The 21,128-nt window shown below is 34.1% G+C and overlaps 1 protein-coding gene across 18 annotated transcripts in view; it reads left to right on the top strand.

Moving 5' to 3' along the window:
* Nucleotides 1–21,128, top strand: part of LINGO2 (leucine rich repeat and Ig domain containing 2) — a 1,061,594-nt gene that overhangs the window by 703,407 nt on the left and 337,059 nt on the right. For 17 of the 18 annotated variants that reach the window (XM_036217659.1, XM_036217656.1, XM_036217643.1 and 14 more), the window contains one exon: nt 10,016–10,048. The exons of the other annotated variant lie outside the window; for it this stretch is intronic. The gene's annotated coding sequence lies outside the window, so the exon portion shown is untranslated. The remainder of the gene's footprint in view (nt 1–10,015; nt 10,049–21,128) is intronic. 18 annotated transcript variants of the gene reach the window in all.

The raw sequence follows: 21,128 nt of genomic DNA, 5'->3' as shown, positions 1-21,128 counted from the left end.
ATAAATGCAACTGGCCGAAGTAGCCTAATAATTGAAAAATATTAAAGGATAAATGAGACTGATATTAATTTTGTGTTAAATAAATGTCAGGTGCTATCTGCATAGTGTCTCACTGATTCTCAAAACAAAACTTGTGGTAGGTATAATTACCTCCAATTTTATATATAAAAATGCTGGGGTTCAGAAAAGTTAAGGAATGTGCCCAATATTTTCCTGTGAATAAGTAGTAGTGCTGGGATCCAATTTAGGTATATATGAATCTGAAGACTCTGCTCTTGCCAATACAATGTATTTTCTGTGATAAGTTAGTTCACTATGTACACTAAATGTATGCAGACATCTGTGGATATGTAAACTGAAAAAGGAAAAATTAAAGATACAAAATTTTAGTGGTAGCCTAAAGACTATTGACCCAACAAAGCAGCATTCTAATGATTTAGCCAAAAATCTTCCTAAAATTTGCATCTTCTCTCTACAACAGGATGATTAGTTTAGAAGTATAACATAATGGCCACCTGGGTGATTTCCTCAATTGTCTATATGTGACAAACCTTCTCAAAGCTAAATACCTACATCATACATAATTGAGTAGACTTTGGGCACAGGGGGAAGATTTCCTTTAAAGTCACAATTATAATCTAAAAATAATGGTGGACTTTATGAATAGCTGACCTTCTTTGAAAAGATTATTGCCTTTTTTTCTTCTTGATGGTGCCCATTCAAACATCTTACACATTTGATATATATGCATATACACTCCAGCCCAAATTGCAAAAGGCACATCTAAGTTTCCCACAAAAATAATTATAATCATTCCCTGGGCAGTGCCTGTATTCTCTGAGATCTGCTACTTGCATGAATAGCCACACAGAGTTCAAAATTACATAATATATTAACAGTCTCAAACTCACCAACCACTGGAGACTAGAATTATTCTTACTGCCCTTGGTATTCAAATACCAATAGATACATATTTTTCTTATTTCTACTATATTAAACAAAACTCTACCATGGAATGTTTAGTTGTTCATTTTGCTCCATGGTTTTCTTCCAAATGTGATGCAACCCACTTCTCAATTGTTGCTTTTTAAATAGGGCCTGGAAAAGGTGATAGTTCCTGAGAGTCCAAATATCATCTTGTATAGTAATAATCACTGTCAGGGATGCTGTTCTGAAGGACAATACTTTCTACTCACCTTTGTTGGACTTTTTTGGGTGTTGACTCAGAATGGAGTTTACTGTGTTTCTTTGGCCCTTATATAGAGAAAGCCCTTGGCCCTCTTGTATAGAGAAATACACACCCAGGGGTAGGCCCTAATCGCACCCAGCCCTTGCTCCCTATTCTTCCTAAAGATCCTGAGTTGCTGTGGATCCAACATGTCTCATTCATGTGAAATACACATGCATTTCTGCTTCTCTCTTCTCATCTAATCCTTCGTATTTCATGCTCTTCTTATTTTCACCCTGCATTACGACTCTTTCATCTTTCATCTTCAATCCATCCTACATAAAACTATCATACTGATCTTGTTGGAATTTCACTTTATTTATACGACCCCTTTCAAAAAAGATTTCGTGGGTTCCTATTGTCTCAAATAACCTGAAAAATATCAAGCCTGACATAGAATATCTTTCACAATATAGTTCTTCTGGTCTTTCCAGACATATCTCCTCTACACATTCTCACACCTACCATGTATATTTATCCAACTTGACTGTTCTTTATTCTCTCATCACTAACCTTGACTCTTCCACTTAACTGAAGGAACCCTCTCCTACTTCTCTATATGTTTCCATTAACCAGTTTTTCAAGAACTTTTTCTCCATGACCTTCCCCCTTTAAAGAGTCTTGTAGTTGAAAGAAGACTTTGAAGTTATTACCTCATAATTTACTCCCCTCTAAAATATGCTCTAAAATATACTTCACTTATGTCTGGTAACAGCGAAATTGATACCTAGGCTAAAGTACAAACTGTATATTATGTATATATTGCCAGTGTTTGGTACATTTTAGAAACATTGTATATTCTTGAAACATGTTTATTGAATGAACGAATGATTGGTTCTCTCTTAAGGCAGGAGTCAGCAAATTTTTTCTATAAATGGTCATAGAGTAAATATATTTGTGGGATGTATGGTCTCTGCCACAACTACTCGACTCTGCTATTGTAGCAGGAAAGCAAACATAAACAATAAATAAATAAAGAACATAAGGAGTGTGGCTGGATTTGGCAGCCTATAGTTTGTCAGTTCCTGTCTTAAGGCAACACAAACCATCTTGAGACAGTTTTTAGTATTCTTCCTCATGTTGCTTCGGATCTCTCTAGCTAAAAATTTATTCTTATTCAAATGTTCTAAAACAGTTTGCATGCTTCCTCTGATCATGTTCTATTCCTTCAGCCATTTCTTATACTATTTTGAGTTTCTTCACTAACTTAGCCTTTCTCTCAAATTGTATCCCGTTTGTTTGTGGATCTCATAAAATTTGGTATATAAAACAAAAAAGCAATGCCCCGTATTCATATGACAATTGAAAAGTAAAGCAAGTTAATTTTTTTTTTGCTTTTCTCTACGTACTACAGGTATAATAAAGCCTAAGATTGTATTAGAGTGTGGGGAAGACACATTGTATTTCCTGTTGATTCACAAGGCACACTTCAGTTCTATACTCTTATTTAAAGCATTCTATGTTAACTTGTGTTTCGGGAAAAATAATTTGAGGACCAAGTATAGAATCTCATATTTTTCATTATATTGCTTTCTGATTTTATTTTAAAAGATTAAATAATACCAAGAACTAGTTTAAAAATAAAAGAATACCTATAATGAACCTAATCCAGTATCACATTATTTTTAGTTTATCACTCACTTATTTGCTGTCATTGTTCCATTTAGTTGTATCCCTTGTATGTCATCTATTCACACATACACTCATGCACTCATTCTAAGATTTTCATTGATTATTTACCATGTGCCTGTTACTGTGTCAGGCACTGGAGACTCAATAGAGAGAAAAAGGGACACATCTCTCTTGCATGAATTCACAGTCTGCCTTGACACCAGGTCATATAAGACACAATGTGATTTCTAAACAATCAACACAAATTTCACGTTTCTTACTTTCCCAAATAATATCTAGGACCTTTCTCACTTGTCAAAAGATAATATTATGATCTAGGTTTTTATATGTTCCCTGTCCCATATTTATGATTTCATTCCTTTCCTTTGTCTTTCCATTTATGTCTTATCTTTCCAAATATTTCTTTTGCTTCCCCCTCAGGAATTCTGGCTTGGATTTACACTATCGGCTGTCCTTCATTTGGGCTTCTTTGTACATCTTTCTTGTCCTTGCTTGCCTCTTTACATTTAACTTTTAACTCAAGTCAAGTGTAACTGTAGCCTAGAAACAGATAACCCATTGGAGCCAGGGTGTAGACTAAGCTCTGACCTTTTAATTTCTTGTCAAGTGCTTTTTACTTTATTGATTGATTGATTGATTGATACTTTTTTATGATAATGATGACATTGGTCAATGAAATTCAGTAAGTTCCAAGTGTACAATTCACAGTAAGACATATGTGTATGTATGTGTGTGTGTGTGTGTGTGTGCATACACTCACTGCCTAGAGTTAAATTTCTTTGTCACCACATATTTGACCCTTTTTACTCCAGTTACCTCCCTCCTCTTCCCTTTCCTCTGGTGACCACTAATCTATTGTCCTTATATTGAAGTCCTATTTGTTGCTTTTAGGTTTATATCCCATATAGAAGTGATACCATATGGTTTTCAATTTATTCTGTCTGGCTTATGTTGCTTAGCATGATTATATCAAGGTTCATCCATGTTGTCACAAATGGCAGTATTTCATCTCTTCTTATACCTGAGTAATATTCCATTGTATACATGTACCATATCTTCTTTATTTAATCAACTATTGTAGGACACTTTGGTTGCTTTCATGTCCTGGCCACCGTGAATAACGGTGCTATGAACATCGAGGTACAAATATCTTTTCAGATATATGTTGTCAAGTCTTTGGAATAAATACCCAGTAGAGGGGTTGTTGGATCATATGGTAGATCAATTCTTAGTTTGTTTGTTTTTTTTTTGAGGAAATGCCATACTATTTTTCATAGTGGCTATACCAATTTTTAGTCCCTCCAGCAGTGTATGAGGGTTTCTTTTTCTTTACATCCACTCCGACGCTTGTTATTATTTGTCCTATTGATAACAGCTATTCTAACAGAGATGAGATGGTATCTTATTGTGGTTTCTATTTCCATTTCCTTAATAGCTAGTAATGTTGAGCACCTTTTCTTATGTTAGCCATTTGTCCATTTTTTGGGGGAGAAATGTCTGTTCAGGTCCTTTGCCCATTTTTTGATTGGATTTTTTTTTTATTTAGTTGTATGAGTTCTTTGTATATTTTAGATATTAGGCCCTTATCGAAGATATTGCTTGTAAAATATTTTCCCATTTAGATGGCTGTCTCTTTACCTTGTTGACAGTTTCTTTTGTTGTGCAGAAGATTTTTAGTTTGCTGTAGTCCCATTCATTTATTTTTACTTTTACTCTCCTTTCCTTTGAGGCCAAATTCATAAAATCCTTTTTATTTTAAGGTACATGAGTTTAGTTCCTATGGTTTCTTCTATGCAATTTCTTGCTTCAGGCCTTATATTCAATTCCTTAATTCATTTTGAGTTAATTTTGGTGTGTGGCGATAGACTATAATCTAGTTTCATTCCTTTGTAGGTGGCTTTCCTGTTTTCTCAACACCATTTATTAAAGAGACTTTCTTTTCTCCACTGTATGTTTTTGGCTCTTTTGTCAAAAAATGTTTAGTGCTTTCAAACCACCCTACTCTGCTTCTCCAAGTGGTAGAAAAGCATAATTTCAAATTAAGTAACCTAGGCTACATTAGCTATCCCTGTCAATAAGGTCCTACCAAACAAATATAAAACATATCCGCCTTACTTACTCTCATGTAAGTGCCACCTTGGTAATTCTTGTCAAGTGCCTTCTCATCTCTAAACCATTACTCTGGCTCCATACTAACACCAGTTTCTTCAAAATTTACCCTACAAATTATGACATTGCCTAACGCTTCTCTGTTATTTAATTTAATATATTCTTTAATATTCTTTAAAAATGCATCAAAGTAAAGCTCTGTCCTAAAGAGAACCTTGTGTTATAAAGTTAATCTCATGCCTGTATATGTAAATCTTTTATCTGATTGTTGGTCTACTTTTTGGTGTGTACCATTGTGATGTTAAAGGAAGTGTACTACCACGTTACTAACTGTACTGACAGACACTTGGCACTATATCAGTTCTGGATGTCATGAAAAAAAATGGATTTTCTTCCCTGAATCCAAGAATATTACTCACTGGAAACCAGAGCACCATTTACTGATGCCAGAGTACTGGCATTATAAGTCAAGGTAAGCTCCTTGCAAGTAGCTCATGTACATTTTTGTATCTTTCACAACTATAGTATAATGATAAATGAACTGATGTAAATCTCTGTTGTACTCTTTCTGAAGTTCATAGGTTTACATGTTAGTGACTCTGTTTTAAAATAATAAATGAACCCAGAATAAATTTAGAAAGCCTGTACAGTTCCACCATTAGGTAAACAACAGTCTGCTAAAGGTGATTCTGGAAGTCTGGAAGAGTCTTTAACTTAAAGCTCACTGAGTAGATTATACTGTGCAAAACCTACTATTTCTTGGTGAAAAGTCCTATGAATTAGTTTCATGCTCTATTTGAAGTGTTTTCTGTGCTCCTTGCTTTGTTTTATTGACTCATATCTCCACATGGGATATATAAAGCATCTTTTGTGGGGACGTTTCTATCCCAGTTTTCACAAGTTGAAACCTTTCACATCTCTCTGATGTTTGAGAATGTCTTAAAAAACCTCTTTCAAAAAAATAGTGCAAATAACCTTTTGTCCACAACTGAAGGCAAAAGATAGAACTGAAGCTCTTTCATGATGTGTAACAACCATTTTCTGTCTCACTGTGGCTAGGTTAGAGACTTTTATTGGAATTTTTTGTCTTAATTTTCTGTCAGAGGTATTTTATCTAACACCATGTGTTTATCATGTTAAGTCCTTAATACGGTATAGTGGTTGGATAACATGACTAAATCAATGATGACACATGCATTTAAATACAAGAGTATAATGATTTGATCCAGAGTTAAGGTTTGATAAATGAAATAAAGGAATTGGCGATGCAGAATTTTTTACAAAATAGCATTAAGAGATACAGTGATTTCCAGACAAGAGACTACAAAGAGATGGTGACCACTGATTTGAACTTTACACTGGTTATCAAATCCTAATTTTATTCTCTCAAAATTTGGTAAAATTAGATATCTTATATCTTCTGATTTTAAAGACAACCAGAAGTAATATTTTACTGGACCGTAAATTGTTCTGACTACATTTCATGCCTGATAAAATCCTTACATTTACAGTACAAAAGTAAGTCCTTGTTCTGTAACAAATCTTTTAAGTTTTCTGAAACAGAGAGATCTTGAATTTTTTTTCTAGAAAATGACATGATTAAAAGTATGATTTCATTTGTTGAAAATAGACTAACATGATTAGGGATTTTGGTCAAACTAACCTTGAAGTTAGCCTTGAGATATATTTTAGAGTATGTATATACATTATAAATTAGTATGTGTGTGTGTGTATATATATACATATCTATTAATTTACCTTAGTCTGAATTTTAAGAACTATAAATACATTAATGTTTCAATATAATTGTAGATACCGTGTAACATTGAAGAACCTTTACTGACGTATAGGTTTAAGTATATCATTACTGACTATTTACTGCCTAAACACAAAACTATGTTGAAAATTAGAATAAACTATTCTTTTTGGTGTACAGGAACATGTAATGGATAGAATATGGACTCAGAGTCAATCATATCACTGTTCATTTCTCAGCTGCATGTCTTCTGAATTTTATAATTTTGCTTCAGGTCAGTTTTTGTGAGAAACAGACTCTGAGATGGAGGTTTTTATACAGGAAGTTTGTTGAGGAATGTGCTTGAGATCAACATTTTTACAGATGTCTCAAATAGAGAACAGCTGGACTGACCTTTGTATCCCTACATTGATCAACCATTAGATGCAAACTGCCTGTAGGAGGGTGAATAATCTTGGGTAGGGCAGTTCTCTTTGTTGGAAGGAAGAAAATTCCCAGAGGAGTCAGCTGTGAGCCATTAGGAGCCAACACTTCAGGAAGCTGGAGGAATGAGTGCCTTGCCCTGAAGAGGATCTGTGTAATGTCCTGCAGTATCTAGTATATCCGCTCTTTGTGACACTTGTTTTTTCTTGCTTCACATAACTAGTTTATTTCATCTGGGAAATGGTTCTTTAGGTTTCTAGTAGGTCATCTTTCTTAACAAAACCTCTAAGAGGAAGATTAATGGAAACACAGCACCTGCCAGTATTTAGTCTCAATAACACAATTGATATTGTCTCTCTACTGTCTGCTCTCTCTACTACCCATTCTAGAATTCCCTCATCTTCTACTGATCTATATGATTTACCTTGTGGGATTGCACAGATCCTTGCTGAAGGTTCTGAAATCCTCCTCACTGTTCTCAGGGCAGGGCTGCTGCACTTATCCATTTACCATTAAAAATAGATAGGAAAATACTAAGAAATTCCCCACGAATCACCTGGATAATAGAAATTCTCCCCTGCCTCATTGACAGCAGCCCTACCTTCTCCCGATGATCATTGAGTTACTCCTTTCAGTATGGCGAGTACTCTCCTTGATACCAGTCTCTTCTCACAAGAGGCCCAAAGTGATTGGATGTAGGACATATCTTAAAATTTAATGAGCTTCCTACTTTGTTCCTCATGGAACTTGTACATTTTAGATACTCAATGGCTTTTTAATATTGAAAAGACAGAGCTTCCATCCTTACTTGAATTGTAGAGATCTGGCAAAGTAGAAGTAACTCGGGGAGATGAGATGCCTTCTCATCTTATCTAGGGGCTCACTTAGTAAGATGTTTTAGTGACTGATTTTGGATTTTACTTGGTTTTGTTTCTTTTCTTTTTGAAATAGTATAGCTTTTGTGTTTATTTTTGGGTGTTCTTGATTCTTTCTTTCACACTTTAAAAATTTTGTTTTCTATTTACGAAAGAAAGAAAGAAAGAAAGAAAGAAAGAAAGAAAGAAAGAAAGAAAGAAAGAAAGAAAGAGAAAAAGAAAAAGAAAAAGAAAAAGAAAAGAAAAAGAAAAAGAAAAAAGAAAAAAGTACATTTGCTATAAATATTTCATGCGTCGAGTATTTATTTATCGTAGATGAAGTTCTCTTGTCAACCAATTACTAGATGATAACTACTTTAAGCATTTGCTATCTATTCTTCTAGGTATTTTTCTATGCAAAATAAAATCTTTCATTTACATAAAAATGCATATATTTTAACCAAATCAGGATTATATTATGTATACTGTTTTACAACATGCTGTTTTAACTTAACAGTGTTTCATGGGTATTTTTCCAGAACTCATATTATGAATCCATGATTTTTAATAACTTTAGTATTCTGTAGTACCATGAAGTATTTGGTGAACATTTAGGCTGCTCGTATAGGTCTTTACTATTTAAAACAATGCTACTATGAATGTTCTTCTAGCATAAATTCTAGAAGATGAACCACTGGGTGAGAGGGCATGACAAATTTTAATCTTAATTAATAATGCAAATTGCCCTCCAAGAAGATGGCATCAAAGTTTACTATGAGCAGAGGTTTTATTCTACTCTCAGGGGTGAAGGTAGGCATTCCATAAATGAGAATAAGGGTTACAGTCAAGTAAATGTCTGCTAGAGAGGAGACCACACTGCATAGGGATTGCCAAAACATTGGTTTTGGAAAACGGAGACTGTTGTTTAATCAACTCACCAAACATACACTAGTGCCAGTGAATCGAAATTGAGGCCTTTGACATTGAGCTTATGAATTGATTTTCAAGCCTGACAGACCTAGGTTTAAACCTTGACTCTACTATTTACTAGTTGTGTGATATTAGATAAATTACTCAATCAATCTGAGCCTTATTAAATTGGGATAATATTACTTACCTTATGGGGTCGATATGTAGGTTAAATGAGAAACATATGTAATTCATATACCTGTATGTAACATACATGCATTTCATCATATACATGTCAGCCTAATTGTGTCATGCCTGCCATATAGCAAATGTTAGCTTTTATTGTGCTTTTCCATAATACATATCAGAGATCCAAAAAGGATGTTTTATTTCAGTGTTTTCCTATGACCTCCTCATTCCTCAAAGAGAACAATGACTAGAAAACTTTGGTTGGGTAAATACTACATAACCATAATTACAATTTCCCTGAGAAAAGTGGCTTGCAGTTTGAATATTCAGCATCATAATTACAATTTCCATGAGGAATGTAGAACAGTTATTATAAACAACACAATAATCACTTAGTTTGTAAGGGAGCACAGATTATTGGGGGAGCAAGGAAGGAGAAGAAGCAAAAGCCTGTGTTCTAATCAACATTTAAAAGTAGAAATACAGAACCTTTACAATATATTATAATCTCCTTTTAAAATACTCTTGTCTAAATTTACTGAAATAACTTATGATTGCAAATTTCCATGGGTTCATTAAATGCTGCCTATAAAATTTTCCTTATATATAATTTAGTTTTCTCATTTTTATTAAACCTCACCTCTGTACTTCTGCTTACTGCTAGTCATAATTGGTGTGCCTCCAGTAAAATTTGAAAACCAAATTATCACAAAATACAAAAAGCACAAAATATTTAAAAAACAATTTAGGGGAAGAAGTTTTATCAATATATTTTTCTCTCCACAGTTAAATGTGTCTCCTTTGTCAAGGGAAATGTGTAAAAGTTTTTTTTTTTTTTAAATGCTCTTTTAACTATGTTGCCTTAATTGGCTTCCACTTAAATTTTCTTTTTTCCCTCTCTTTTAATTTTTTTAGGTGAGATGAGCAAAAAAGAATGCAGCTTTCAAGGTTGGTACTTTTCATGATGTTTTAAAATCTCTCATTAATATGAAACAGTATTAAAGAAGAAAAGCAAACTATGCCCTTAGCTTTTCACAGGCGGTGATTAGAGGACATTATGTTTTTATTTTCCTCCCTCATGGATGGAAAAGTACAACACAGATTGTATAGAATGCAATATAACAATCTAATATAATACCTGATTCAATTCTTGGCAAATTTGTGAAATTGGAAATATTCAATCTTTTTTCATCCCTTGCATCTATCCATCATTCATCATTCTGTATCCAGCCATCATTCCATCTATCCATCATTCATTTTTTTTTCAGGGAATACTTATAACACATACATTGTGTGTAAGGCACTATCATCTGATTTTTCTCTATTCATACTTTTTTTTCGGCTGACCTTCACCATCTTCCCAATCCCACACCTGTTTCCAACATGTCTTGCTATCTCTGATAATAAAGCTTTACTAATTATTACAGGTCTTCAATTTAAATTGCTCTATATGATAAATGGACCAAGTTTGCACAACATTACTCTGTTAATATGTGTTCAGGTATTTCTACTCCCAAATAACTGAGACAAAAAGGAAATCATCAGTGTGATAATAAGGAAAGGACTACTTTCACTGTTGTGTGATATGTATTACTATATATAGATATATATACAGCACTACCACATAATTTAGTAGTATATCTATATATAGTAATCAATAATATCTATTGTTTTTCTTCCTCAAAATTCTAGTATATAGGTCTGTATCTTGTAAGCAATCGTAAGGCTTTCTGACCAAGAACAGGTTTGTTACTACTATAAGGTTAGTTTTGTTTTGTTTTGTTTTGTTTTTTAAAAGAAAAGCATTCCAGACACACATGAAATGGCTCTCTATAAGAATGTCAGTGGTAGATTGAAGTAAGCTTCATGGAGGCATAAACTGATATTGTTTTGCCAAGCAAGGGTTAGTAAATGGAAATTAATAGCAGTGTATTCCTTATACTAACTTAAGATGGGTAAGTGTCATTTTAATTTGGGAGGCTGTTTTATTGTTTTATTTTAATAAACATTAGTATACTTACTTTTAAAAAGTTTTCTTAATTTTTTTATTACCTTTGATTTCCCCTAATACATCTTTACAAAAATAAAGTCTTGAGGTCCTCAACAAGAAATTCTGCTATCAGAGTGTTTTAAAAAACTTAACTATCAGAATATGGAAGGGACTCTTGTGTCTGTCTGCCAATCTTGTTTAATTTAACCAATCTAATCTAAAATAGTCCAAATTGTCTTAGCCATAGATCTATTTAATTATAATACTGGGAGGCAGTGATTGAGCAATTGGGCTCTAGAATCAGATAGACAGAGTTTGAATCTTTTTTACTCAACTACAATTTATGTGTTGAGCCAGCTTATTAACATCGTCAATCCTTGATTTCTTCAGTTGCAAAAGGAGAGAAATAAGAGGACTTGCCTCAAAAGTTATTAGGGGGAGGGAATAACATGATGTATTACAAATCATTTGACATATTATAGAAATGAAGTAAAGATTGTTGTCATTATTATAACTCTGCTAATATTGCTGTTATTACAAAGCCTTATTATTAAATGCAGACAACATCTTTGAAATAAGCTTCTCTCATGGACTCGATCTTTAATATTTCATTATCAGAGATGATTCATTATATGGCAAGATTTATTCCATGTGAAAATATAGATAACCTATATCTATCAAATTGTCTATCAACTTGAGACATCTTTGTAGCAAACTGCATCTACTGTTTTTTTCTAAATATAAGGTTTTGACTAATATTACCAAGGTGAGGGAAATAACAATTTGAATGATTGCTGAGGGGAAGAGAAGGAAATCAACAGCAAGGAGAGCGTCAGTGGACAGAGAGATCTGGTGCTAACTTTAAAATCTTGCTCAGATAGTAACTAACATTGTCTGTGCCTTCGTGTGCAGAGAGCCCTCTCACTCATGGTGATGTGAGGCCTGACAGATAGAGGGGAGACTGCAGGTTTGTGGGAGAGAGGAAACCTTCAGGAAAGGTTGGAAGTCATTCTTCCAAGTTATAAGAGTGATAGGAAATCTGAAAGGCAGAGTGGAAGAGCAATATACAGGGATGGAACTAGAGCTTCTCCTTGGTGAGATCTTTAGTATTATGTGTATCATAATGAATGAGGAAAGCCAGTTTTCTCTCAACTGAGACTGGTCAGTGACTTCAGACCAAGTCATGAATATGCAAAGTCCATCAAGCAGCAGCCTCTTGGTGCTGGAGCTCACAGTGAACTCAAAGGCAAGGGATCTGAGTGAAAAGATGCCATTTTGTTTGACTTCCCTGAGTCAGGCAACTGGTACTCCCAAGTTTACTAGAGCGATGGCCTGAAGAAGGGGGATTTACCAGGTTCACGTATAAGCCTCTGGACTCATTTTAACACATGTTCTGGCAAGTAGGTAAACATGTCAAATTTAGACTTTCTATAGGGAAAGAAACCTCTCAGATCCAAAGAAAATGACACTTGTAATTTGATGTCATAGCAAATGCCAGGTATATCATAATCCAAGTAAAGCAGGATCATACTAAATATATATATATATATATTTCATCTAGAATTGACATTCACTATTATTTTTAAAATTCTTAATCTGGTCTCTGAAGTAGCAAGATTCAAAACCAAATTTATATATAAATACACCTGAAGGAAGGGGTAGTGCAGCTCTGCAATGACAAGGATTCTCATCTATAGGAATCCGAAACATGACTGGACTGAAATGGAAGTATGTCTTCACACAGGATTTCACAGGTTAATGGGAAATCTTAATTATCATCGAAACTGCCAAAGTACAGTGCTAAAGAGAAATTAGAAGAAAAAATTATTGATGGCTCTAGACTTAACTCCAAGAAATACTTATGTGTATATATGTGTATATATACATATGTGTATATATGTGTATATATATATATGAAATACACACACACATATGTGTGTGTATACTCTATGTAGATATTTCTAATGGCTTGCGTTAGCCACTGTAGGTATACCCATGCCCTTCTTATAAAAGAGAATCACAGTTACAGATTTTTATATCTAAAAAAAACTTCGACCATTATTTATTTAGATTTTTTTTCTTTAAATAATGAAAGCCAAGCCCACCGAGGTTAAACAAACTGTCCAAAGCATATGGAGTTCTCTAGTGATTAAATGGGGACCACAATTATATTGCTTAACTCCTCCCTTACCATAGGCCACCCAAGACTGCTTGATGAAGATAAAAAGGTGTTTTGGGGGGATTATTGGGATGGAAACTCTTTCTGAAACACTGAATTCTATATTATCCTGTTACCTAAAATTATTTATCTCTTCTGTTGTTCAGAATTTCTTAAATTGTCTTACTTCCCAGTCTATATCATGAGTTTCATAAGGGTAGAGCTCATGGCTGCTATTTCTTCATATCGTTACTACATTTATGTTTCCAAATAAATATTGTGCAGTTTATTTTGATTCTAAACCTTGTAAAGAACGCTGAACCCCTACCTCTCTCAGCTCAATGAATTCTATTGATTTTATTTGTAAGAAGACCCAGAAATTACTCAAGGTGGCCAAAAAGTAAACCAATGTAGTTGAGTTTTGGTTTTGGTTTGATTGTTTTGTTTTTTTTGTTGTTTGCCAGCTCTGCTGCAGAATTGGAGAAAGAACATGTCAAAAATGAACTCATTTAAATAGTGTATGCTTGTATGTATGTATATTTTAAGATATGAGTGAACGGAAAGTGGTCAAAAAAGAAATATTTAAGCAATTTTATTAGCTGGGATGACATGGGCTTAATGATTTACAAGCTAAACCTCTAGAGGTACTGGTGAGGGTAGATATGCCTATTGAAAATATGAATATCTTTGGGCAGATAGCAAGGAGTGCCCAGAGGCTAAATATCAGAATGAATGGACTCATTTAAAAAAAAAAATACAGAAAATTACAAATAAGAAGACTAATTTTCTTTTTATTACAGATTTTAAATCTTTTTTTTTGTTTTTCCTAGTATTCGAAAATAGGATATAGCTCTTATTTCTGTGTAGAGCTATTTAATATATTCACACTGAGAGAATGGTGTTTAGATTTGAGCAGCACAAATTTAGAAGGCTATAAATAACCTATTTTGCCTTGCTTCTGTATCGAGTGTCATACAAAGAAGCATGGGTTAGAAGATTATTAATTAAAGGGAAGTTCCAATATTCACTTAATTCTTTCACAGATCATTTTGACACATTCTCCAGGTTTTCCAGTGAGAAAAATTAAAAACTAAAACAGATTGTAGAAATATTAGTAAATCTTGTCCCAGTCAGATATATTCTGTATATCTATCAGTACATGTATAAGTAGATACATGTACAGCAATGAGGTTGATGATAGACTCAAAGTTACTCTATTAATAAGAGTTTGGCAAAGGCAGTATGCATAGTAGACAAAGAAATGGATTCACTTCTAGGTGAATTATGTGTTGAGACATAATTATGTGTTGAGTTGATTATTATTAGCAGTATATTATTACTATATTATTATAGCATTACCAAGTTTTTTAAACTGTGAAGCTATTTTCCTTGATAAAAAATAATAGCTAGATTTAAATGTATTTTTTAATATAAACAATTTTATAATTCACTCCAGCTTTAAATCCTGGCTTTGTCGCTTACCTTGAGAAAATCATTCACTCTCTTCATGTTTTTTTCTTGTTTCTTTGCTTACTTATTGGGTTTTGTTTTGATTTTTTTCATACAGGAGATATTTTAGGTGAATGGTCCCAGTTTAATGTGTGATACTAGGCAGTGAGTCCTCCAATATTCATTTCTATTTTTCTCTTTAAGGAACCAAGAAATGTGTTAGCTGTTTTCAAATATTTGAAGGAGTTTCATGTGGAAGAGAGATGTGATTAAGCCTACAGGTCCAAGTGATAATAGAAGCCAGAAGGGTCAAGGAAACATATGTAAGGAGGAACCTTGCTATAAACCATAGCTGTCCCAAGGTGCTGGTAACTTGTGAGTTCCTCTATAGTAGTCTTTCATACACAGGCTGAGGATCACATAGAAGGGGTGAAATATAGAGAGAATACTAACATTAGGAGGTCAACCAGGTCGTGTTCCAGATTCTTCTTTCCTATAGACTAAATGATGCCATGTCCTATTTCTACTCCAGAAATGCAAAGATCACCAGGGGAGCAGGCTGTGGTTATTATATAGTAGCTTCAGAGATTATAAGGGGAAGCAACTCGCTTTGACAGCTTTAAGCAGTGAGAAAAATGTAAAAAGTAGAATAATAACAATCTTAGCCACATTTGACCACAGATTTAACATTGTGAAAAAGTTCAAAGAGCCTATAAACAATAAAGATAACGTTCCAACAGTGCAGCTCAGGGTCCACTTTTACTATGGAATCCGTGCTTTCCTGGTCATGCACAAGCAGACCCTGACTTGTATATATCCTCTGCCAGGGGACACTGTTCCTATCTCTTTTCCTTCTGCCTCTAAGGCCTGGGGACTAGTCTCATACTAGGTACATTTCATATAAGAAAAAAAGAGGAGGGGAGAAACAAAAAAGACCTATGACATAGGAACTTTGAACTTCCCAGATCTCGTCCTTATTCTTTAACTCTGAAAGGGAAGGGTAAACCCCCAAACAGTTGAAGAGACCCTACAAAATCTACTCTTCACTTCTTAGGGCCTCATCTCCCCATCTCCTCAGCTTAGCACTCTTCCAGGTCTCTTCAATTGCCCTCCTTGTCCTTACCTGCTACCTCTAATAAAGTCTCACCCAAACCAGTGGGAGGCCTATTTTAGAACAGGAGTATGACTCCAGGGTTTTGTTTCGTAGGATGTTGCAGATTTTCTCTCTAGTAATAGCCCTTCTTGTTTTGCTATGTATCCTGTTTGAAGACAGGGACTGCCTCTGCAGCCCAAACTCAACTCTTATCTTTTACCTATGTTTATGTTGGCCATCCAGTACCTAGGCAATTAATTCTAGTTAATTAATTACAAATATTTTTTACATTCTGATTCATGACATTTCTGATCTTCAGTCCCGACCGTCCCTGACTGATCTCCCCTTTTCCAGCCACACTAAACTTTTTTCATTCCTTCTGCTAAGAATATTCCTACACTGACTAGGTGAAATCAAATATCATCTCCTCCTCTGTGAAATCTCCTCATGCTGCCCTGATCAACCTTAGACAGTGACGCCTCTATGTTCCCAGGACATCTGGCTCATACTTCTATCATAACACTCAACATGTTGTGTTATAATTTTTGTCTTCGTGAATTTATCTTCCCTATTTGTTTTCTCAAATAAAAGCATTCTATTCTTTTTGGTATTCATAGTACCTAACATAGTGTGTGACTCATAGCAAGAACCAAATTAATATTATTTGAATGAATAAAATAAGTAAATGAATGAGAATATATACTATAACATGTGCCATTGAAACAACGTATCTAAAGGATTAGTTGTTAAACAGAGAAAGTTTCAGTAGGCATCTTGAACATCTGGACAATTGTAATGCAAAATATTTACTAAGGAGGCAAAAAGATAGTCTCTTTTCCTGTGGAAATATAAAAGAATTTTTGTTCCAAGGAAAATTACACTGAAAATAAAATAACTATCTACAGTATAAGAGACTAAGTTTATATCTTCAGGGACATTCTCTTGTCTTTTTATATTAAAGAGTGAACAAGATTTAAACCAGGCAGCCAGTGTGATGATGTTGCCAGACAGCTAATAAAGAGGAAGATTAGAGAGTAGTATAAAATGGCAGGTGCCTTGGCAGATTGCATGTCTTAGACATTAAACAGAACAAAGTGATGCTATTTTCTGAGGACCACCAAAAGTGCTTGATGTCAGCTTCAGCAGCATGGTGCCATTTTGACTGTGGTATTCATCTTACCTTGTATCCCAGTTAAAAAACAATATAGAAAAATAATAAAGCAATAGCATTAGATAGTACTCAGATCAGATAGCATCTGAAAAAACAAAACAAAACAAAACAAAACAAACTCTAGCCAAAAATATATTTCTAGTCAATCACTTACAACATATTCTTTGCTTTCATAAGGTTGACTATAACATCTAATTATGTAAAGTGTCTCAAAGAGTCATCTTCAGAGGGAGTCTGCATTTTATAGCTCACTTTATATTTCAGTCTCTGGGAGAGTTTAGAATTACTACTATTTTAAGATAGAAAATAAGTGAAGTGGGCAATGTTGCTCCTGGTGACTTACTTGACCATCAGGAGTCATGGCCATTTTTATTTAATCAGAGAGCAAATACAGAAAATAATTCACATTTTTGTACCTAATGAACATAATTACAGCAAATCTTTTCTCTTCTCAACTTTCTTGACCAAAAAGGCAACCACCAAAACATCTCCTACTTAGAGATAAAGAAAATGCTAGGAACATAGTGTGCATAGGGCTAGAAGAAAAGCACAAAGTGAGGAGACAGGCATAGGTTATGCAATACAAAAGGTCTGTGTTTGGAAAGGAAGAAAAGAGAAAAACATTTCTTAGCACTTACCTAGTGCTGAGCATTGTGCTAACTGATTTGCAAAGGATATATTCTTGTGAATCTTTGTCTACTGTGAATAATAGTTTAACAAAAATACTAGTATATATATAGCATAACACATTATTGTAGATAAAATTGCTCATATATGTAGTCATGTAGAGAAGTTTCTGTAGAGGAGTTTCTAGCTTATACCAAAGAAACTCAAATGGCACATCATATAATGTTGAATTTACTTTCGGGTCTTAAGCTTTTGAGCCAAATTCAGGAATTCAAATTCTTTATAGGAGAGGAAGCTGATTATAACATAATAAATATTATATAATAAATTATTTTATAATATGTGACATTGATATAATATATTAATATATGAGTATTATATATAATAAGCAATGATTTGCTAATTATTATAAATAAAATATTTAAAAGTGTCCATCTGCTTAAATCTACAAAAGATAACGTAGACATCAAAGACAGCTAATGAACATAGAACAGAAGTTTCAGAATTGATCATGGAGACAATAACGGGAATTATTTTAATGTACAGTTTGTCTGACATAATAGTGCTCTAGCAACTGAAATTTAGCCTTGAAATTCATTCTTTACCTAAAATGGGAAAACAAAACATCACCCTACTTAGTAGCTAGGTATAGTTAAAATAAAAAATCGTGTGCACTATTTGGCGGTTGGATAAATAAGCACCATTTTTGTGAGCTTATATCATGTGTTAAGTTTTGTGGTAAGTAGGTTACAATTATACTCTCTTATTTTCTAGTACATATTTTATACATGATCTTACTGAAGTTCAGAAAGATTGAATAATCTCATTTCATATAAGTAGCAAGTGATAGCAGAAGTCACACCTATATGCCATATGCCAGCAGCCACAACTCACTGCCTTAGATCCTAATATGAACTGATGCTTGGGGACTGATCTTGAAAGGTCATCACCATATGGGACATCGGTTGTATGAGGGAAGGATGCCTGCAGAGTCTAGCATTTAAGCTAAACAAAGTGTTGTGCATGACTCCACTGCCTCTGCTGAAGAAAGCTCTGTGTCTCGACATCTTCATTTTATAACTATATGTATTGTGTATTCATTGTGCCTTTTTTCTCTGTGGATTCTAAAGGGACTTGGGGCATGGGGAAGCAACTGCTTGTTCTCTTCTCTTTTAAATATTAATTTTGTGGCATGCTTCATAAATCTATTTGCATTCTGCCACATGAATGGTAGTGATTAAGATGAAAAGAGCATCATGCTAAAAATATATTTCTGATCATACAGAGAATATAGTTAGAAAATTAACTGTTTCATATAGTTTTGTAATTTTAGAGCTAGAGTGAGAACAAGTGTGTGGGTTGGAGAGGGAGGTTATTACTCTGAGACCAATGTTTTATTTTTGTTTGTTTTACATTTGTCAATTAAGAAAGTTAATGTTAATTTGATCCAGAAATTATGCTATATAGAAAGAGGTATTCCTTGGAAAGAGTATAATATCCTCTGGACAACTCGTCCCAGAATCTATTTGTTGTGTGCATCCTGTGAGGACTGAGATGAAAGAATAAGGCAGCTTGGACTAGCTCTCTGTGCCACAAGGATTTGGGGCTCTTGTTTCCCAGTTATCCCAAATATTCCATGGCAGAGAGCAGTTTGCTCATCCGCTACCCAAAACCACAATGTCCTTTCTTTAGGCGATGCTTTCAGAAACAGTTTTGGATTAGGTGTAAGAAATAGGCAACCAAATTGCTGATTTTCAAGGGCACCAAGCACATGAAAATTTGCATTCTGTGATTCTCCTCACTCTCCCTGGTGTCTCAGAACAATCTGGAATTAGCAAGCCTTGACAATGTCTAATGAGAATGAACAGACTCACACAGATTTCCCTTTAGCAGCAATTTTGTATTCAACCTTTACAAGACAGGCAAATCAGCCCAAATAACATCTTTTTTAAATGAGTAAAAAGATTTCCTGGCCTTGACTAGTTGTGCACTAAGAAGAGAGTCAGGTAAAGGAGCTGAGCTGTACTAATGACAAAATAGCTAAGATCTGTAGAGTGTTTACTCTTATGTCCATCATATAATCTTCGCATCAACCCCTGGTGTGGGTACCACTACTACCACCACCTTCATCATCATCTCACTTTATAAATGAGGAAACTGAAGGACAGAGAGATTGAATTTCCTCCTATAGCCCATATATCTGATTCAGGGGTTATGCCCCAACTACTACATCTCTCTTCCCTGTCAGAGTGAGAACTGCAAGGGGCATTTTTGAATTCTAAGCTACTTTGTCAAAGTGCTCTCATACTGAAATGCATGAAAAAGGGCTTGACTACATGTGATCGCACCACATCTAGGGCACAGTATCTGGTGAACTCTTATTTCCACTTATAACTGATCAGTTAAAAACTAATGATCTAGAGTCTGCAACAAGCGAGACACTGTAATGTATGACAGGAGATAATGCTTTGTGGCTGAGGTGAACCCTGGAGCCAGGCTTCCTGGATTAGAATCCACTTCATGGTTATGACTCTGGAGCAGTTATGACTCTGCCTCAGTTTTCTCATGCAAAATTAAAGATAATAATAGTACCTTCTTCATAAGGTTTTTATAGGGGTTAAATTAAAATAGTGCCTAGCACAAAGTAAGAGCTCAATAACTTTTGTTATTAGAGTTATTACTATTCCATTTTTCAAGCTGAAAAAAGAAAATGGTTTGATGTGGTTTTAATAATCTCTAGATGGAGAGAGAAATAAATTACTCCAAATCTATTTTTTATGAAATTACTTGAGTTTAAAACATTAATAAAAATACTTATAAATTTTAAAGGCTTTAATTAAGTTATCCTTTGGGGTCCAAGGAATACACATACACTCTTTAAAATTTAATTTGTTCAATTGATTTAATTAATTTATTTAATTGGTATAGCTTGTATGTATTTATTTTCTACTAGATGCTGGGAACAGTAAATGAAAAACTTTTGCACTAAATTTTTAGAGTCTTTGCTCCATGAGAGGTTCCCCATACTTTTCCACCCGTTGTCTTTTTAAAAACATTAACATGAAGTTGTAATTAACACTAAGTCTGTCCATAAGTGATGATGCAGAATACAAAAGAAAAATGGTACCTCATTATATAGCATTTACTATATTTCTGCAGTTTATTTGCTCATTATCTAAAGGGAAAATATTGCCATATGACTATCTGTACCCAAGTTCATGCTTTTATTAAATGGGTATAATTGTTTACAATCAAAGAGATGTTTCACTTTTAAAACACAACAAATTTAAGATCATATTTTGGAGTCAACATTTGTCATATGGGAGAAAACAAGTCTGTGATGTGTAGAGTTTCTAACACTGAATTTTTGCTCTACTAAATTAATCATAATATATACCATATTATGAAATTACATTCCAGAAAAAAACAAGGAGTAGCAGCTGCCCCTCAAGTAAAATATTGATCATATTTTGGTTAACTTTTGATGCTGAAAGTATTCTAGAGGTTTAACCAGTAAAAGCCTGTGTTTTCCAATCTTTC

This window comes from Rousettus aegyptiacus, unplaced genomic scaffold (genome assembly GCF_014176215.1).
Source record: "Rousettus aegyptiacus isolate mRouAeg1 unplaced genomic scaffold, mRouAeg1.p scaffold_m13_p_3, whole genome shotgun sequence".
Lineage (NCBI taxonomy): Eukaryota > Metazoa > Chordata > Mammalia > Chiroptera > Pteropodidae > Rousettus > Rousettus aegyptiacus.
This window is presented reverse-complemented; position numbering and strand designations above follow the sequence as displayed.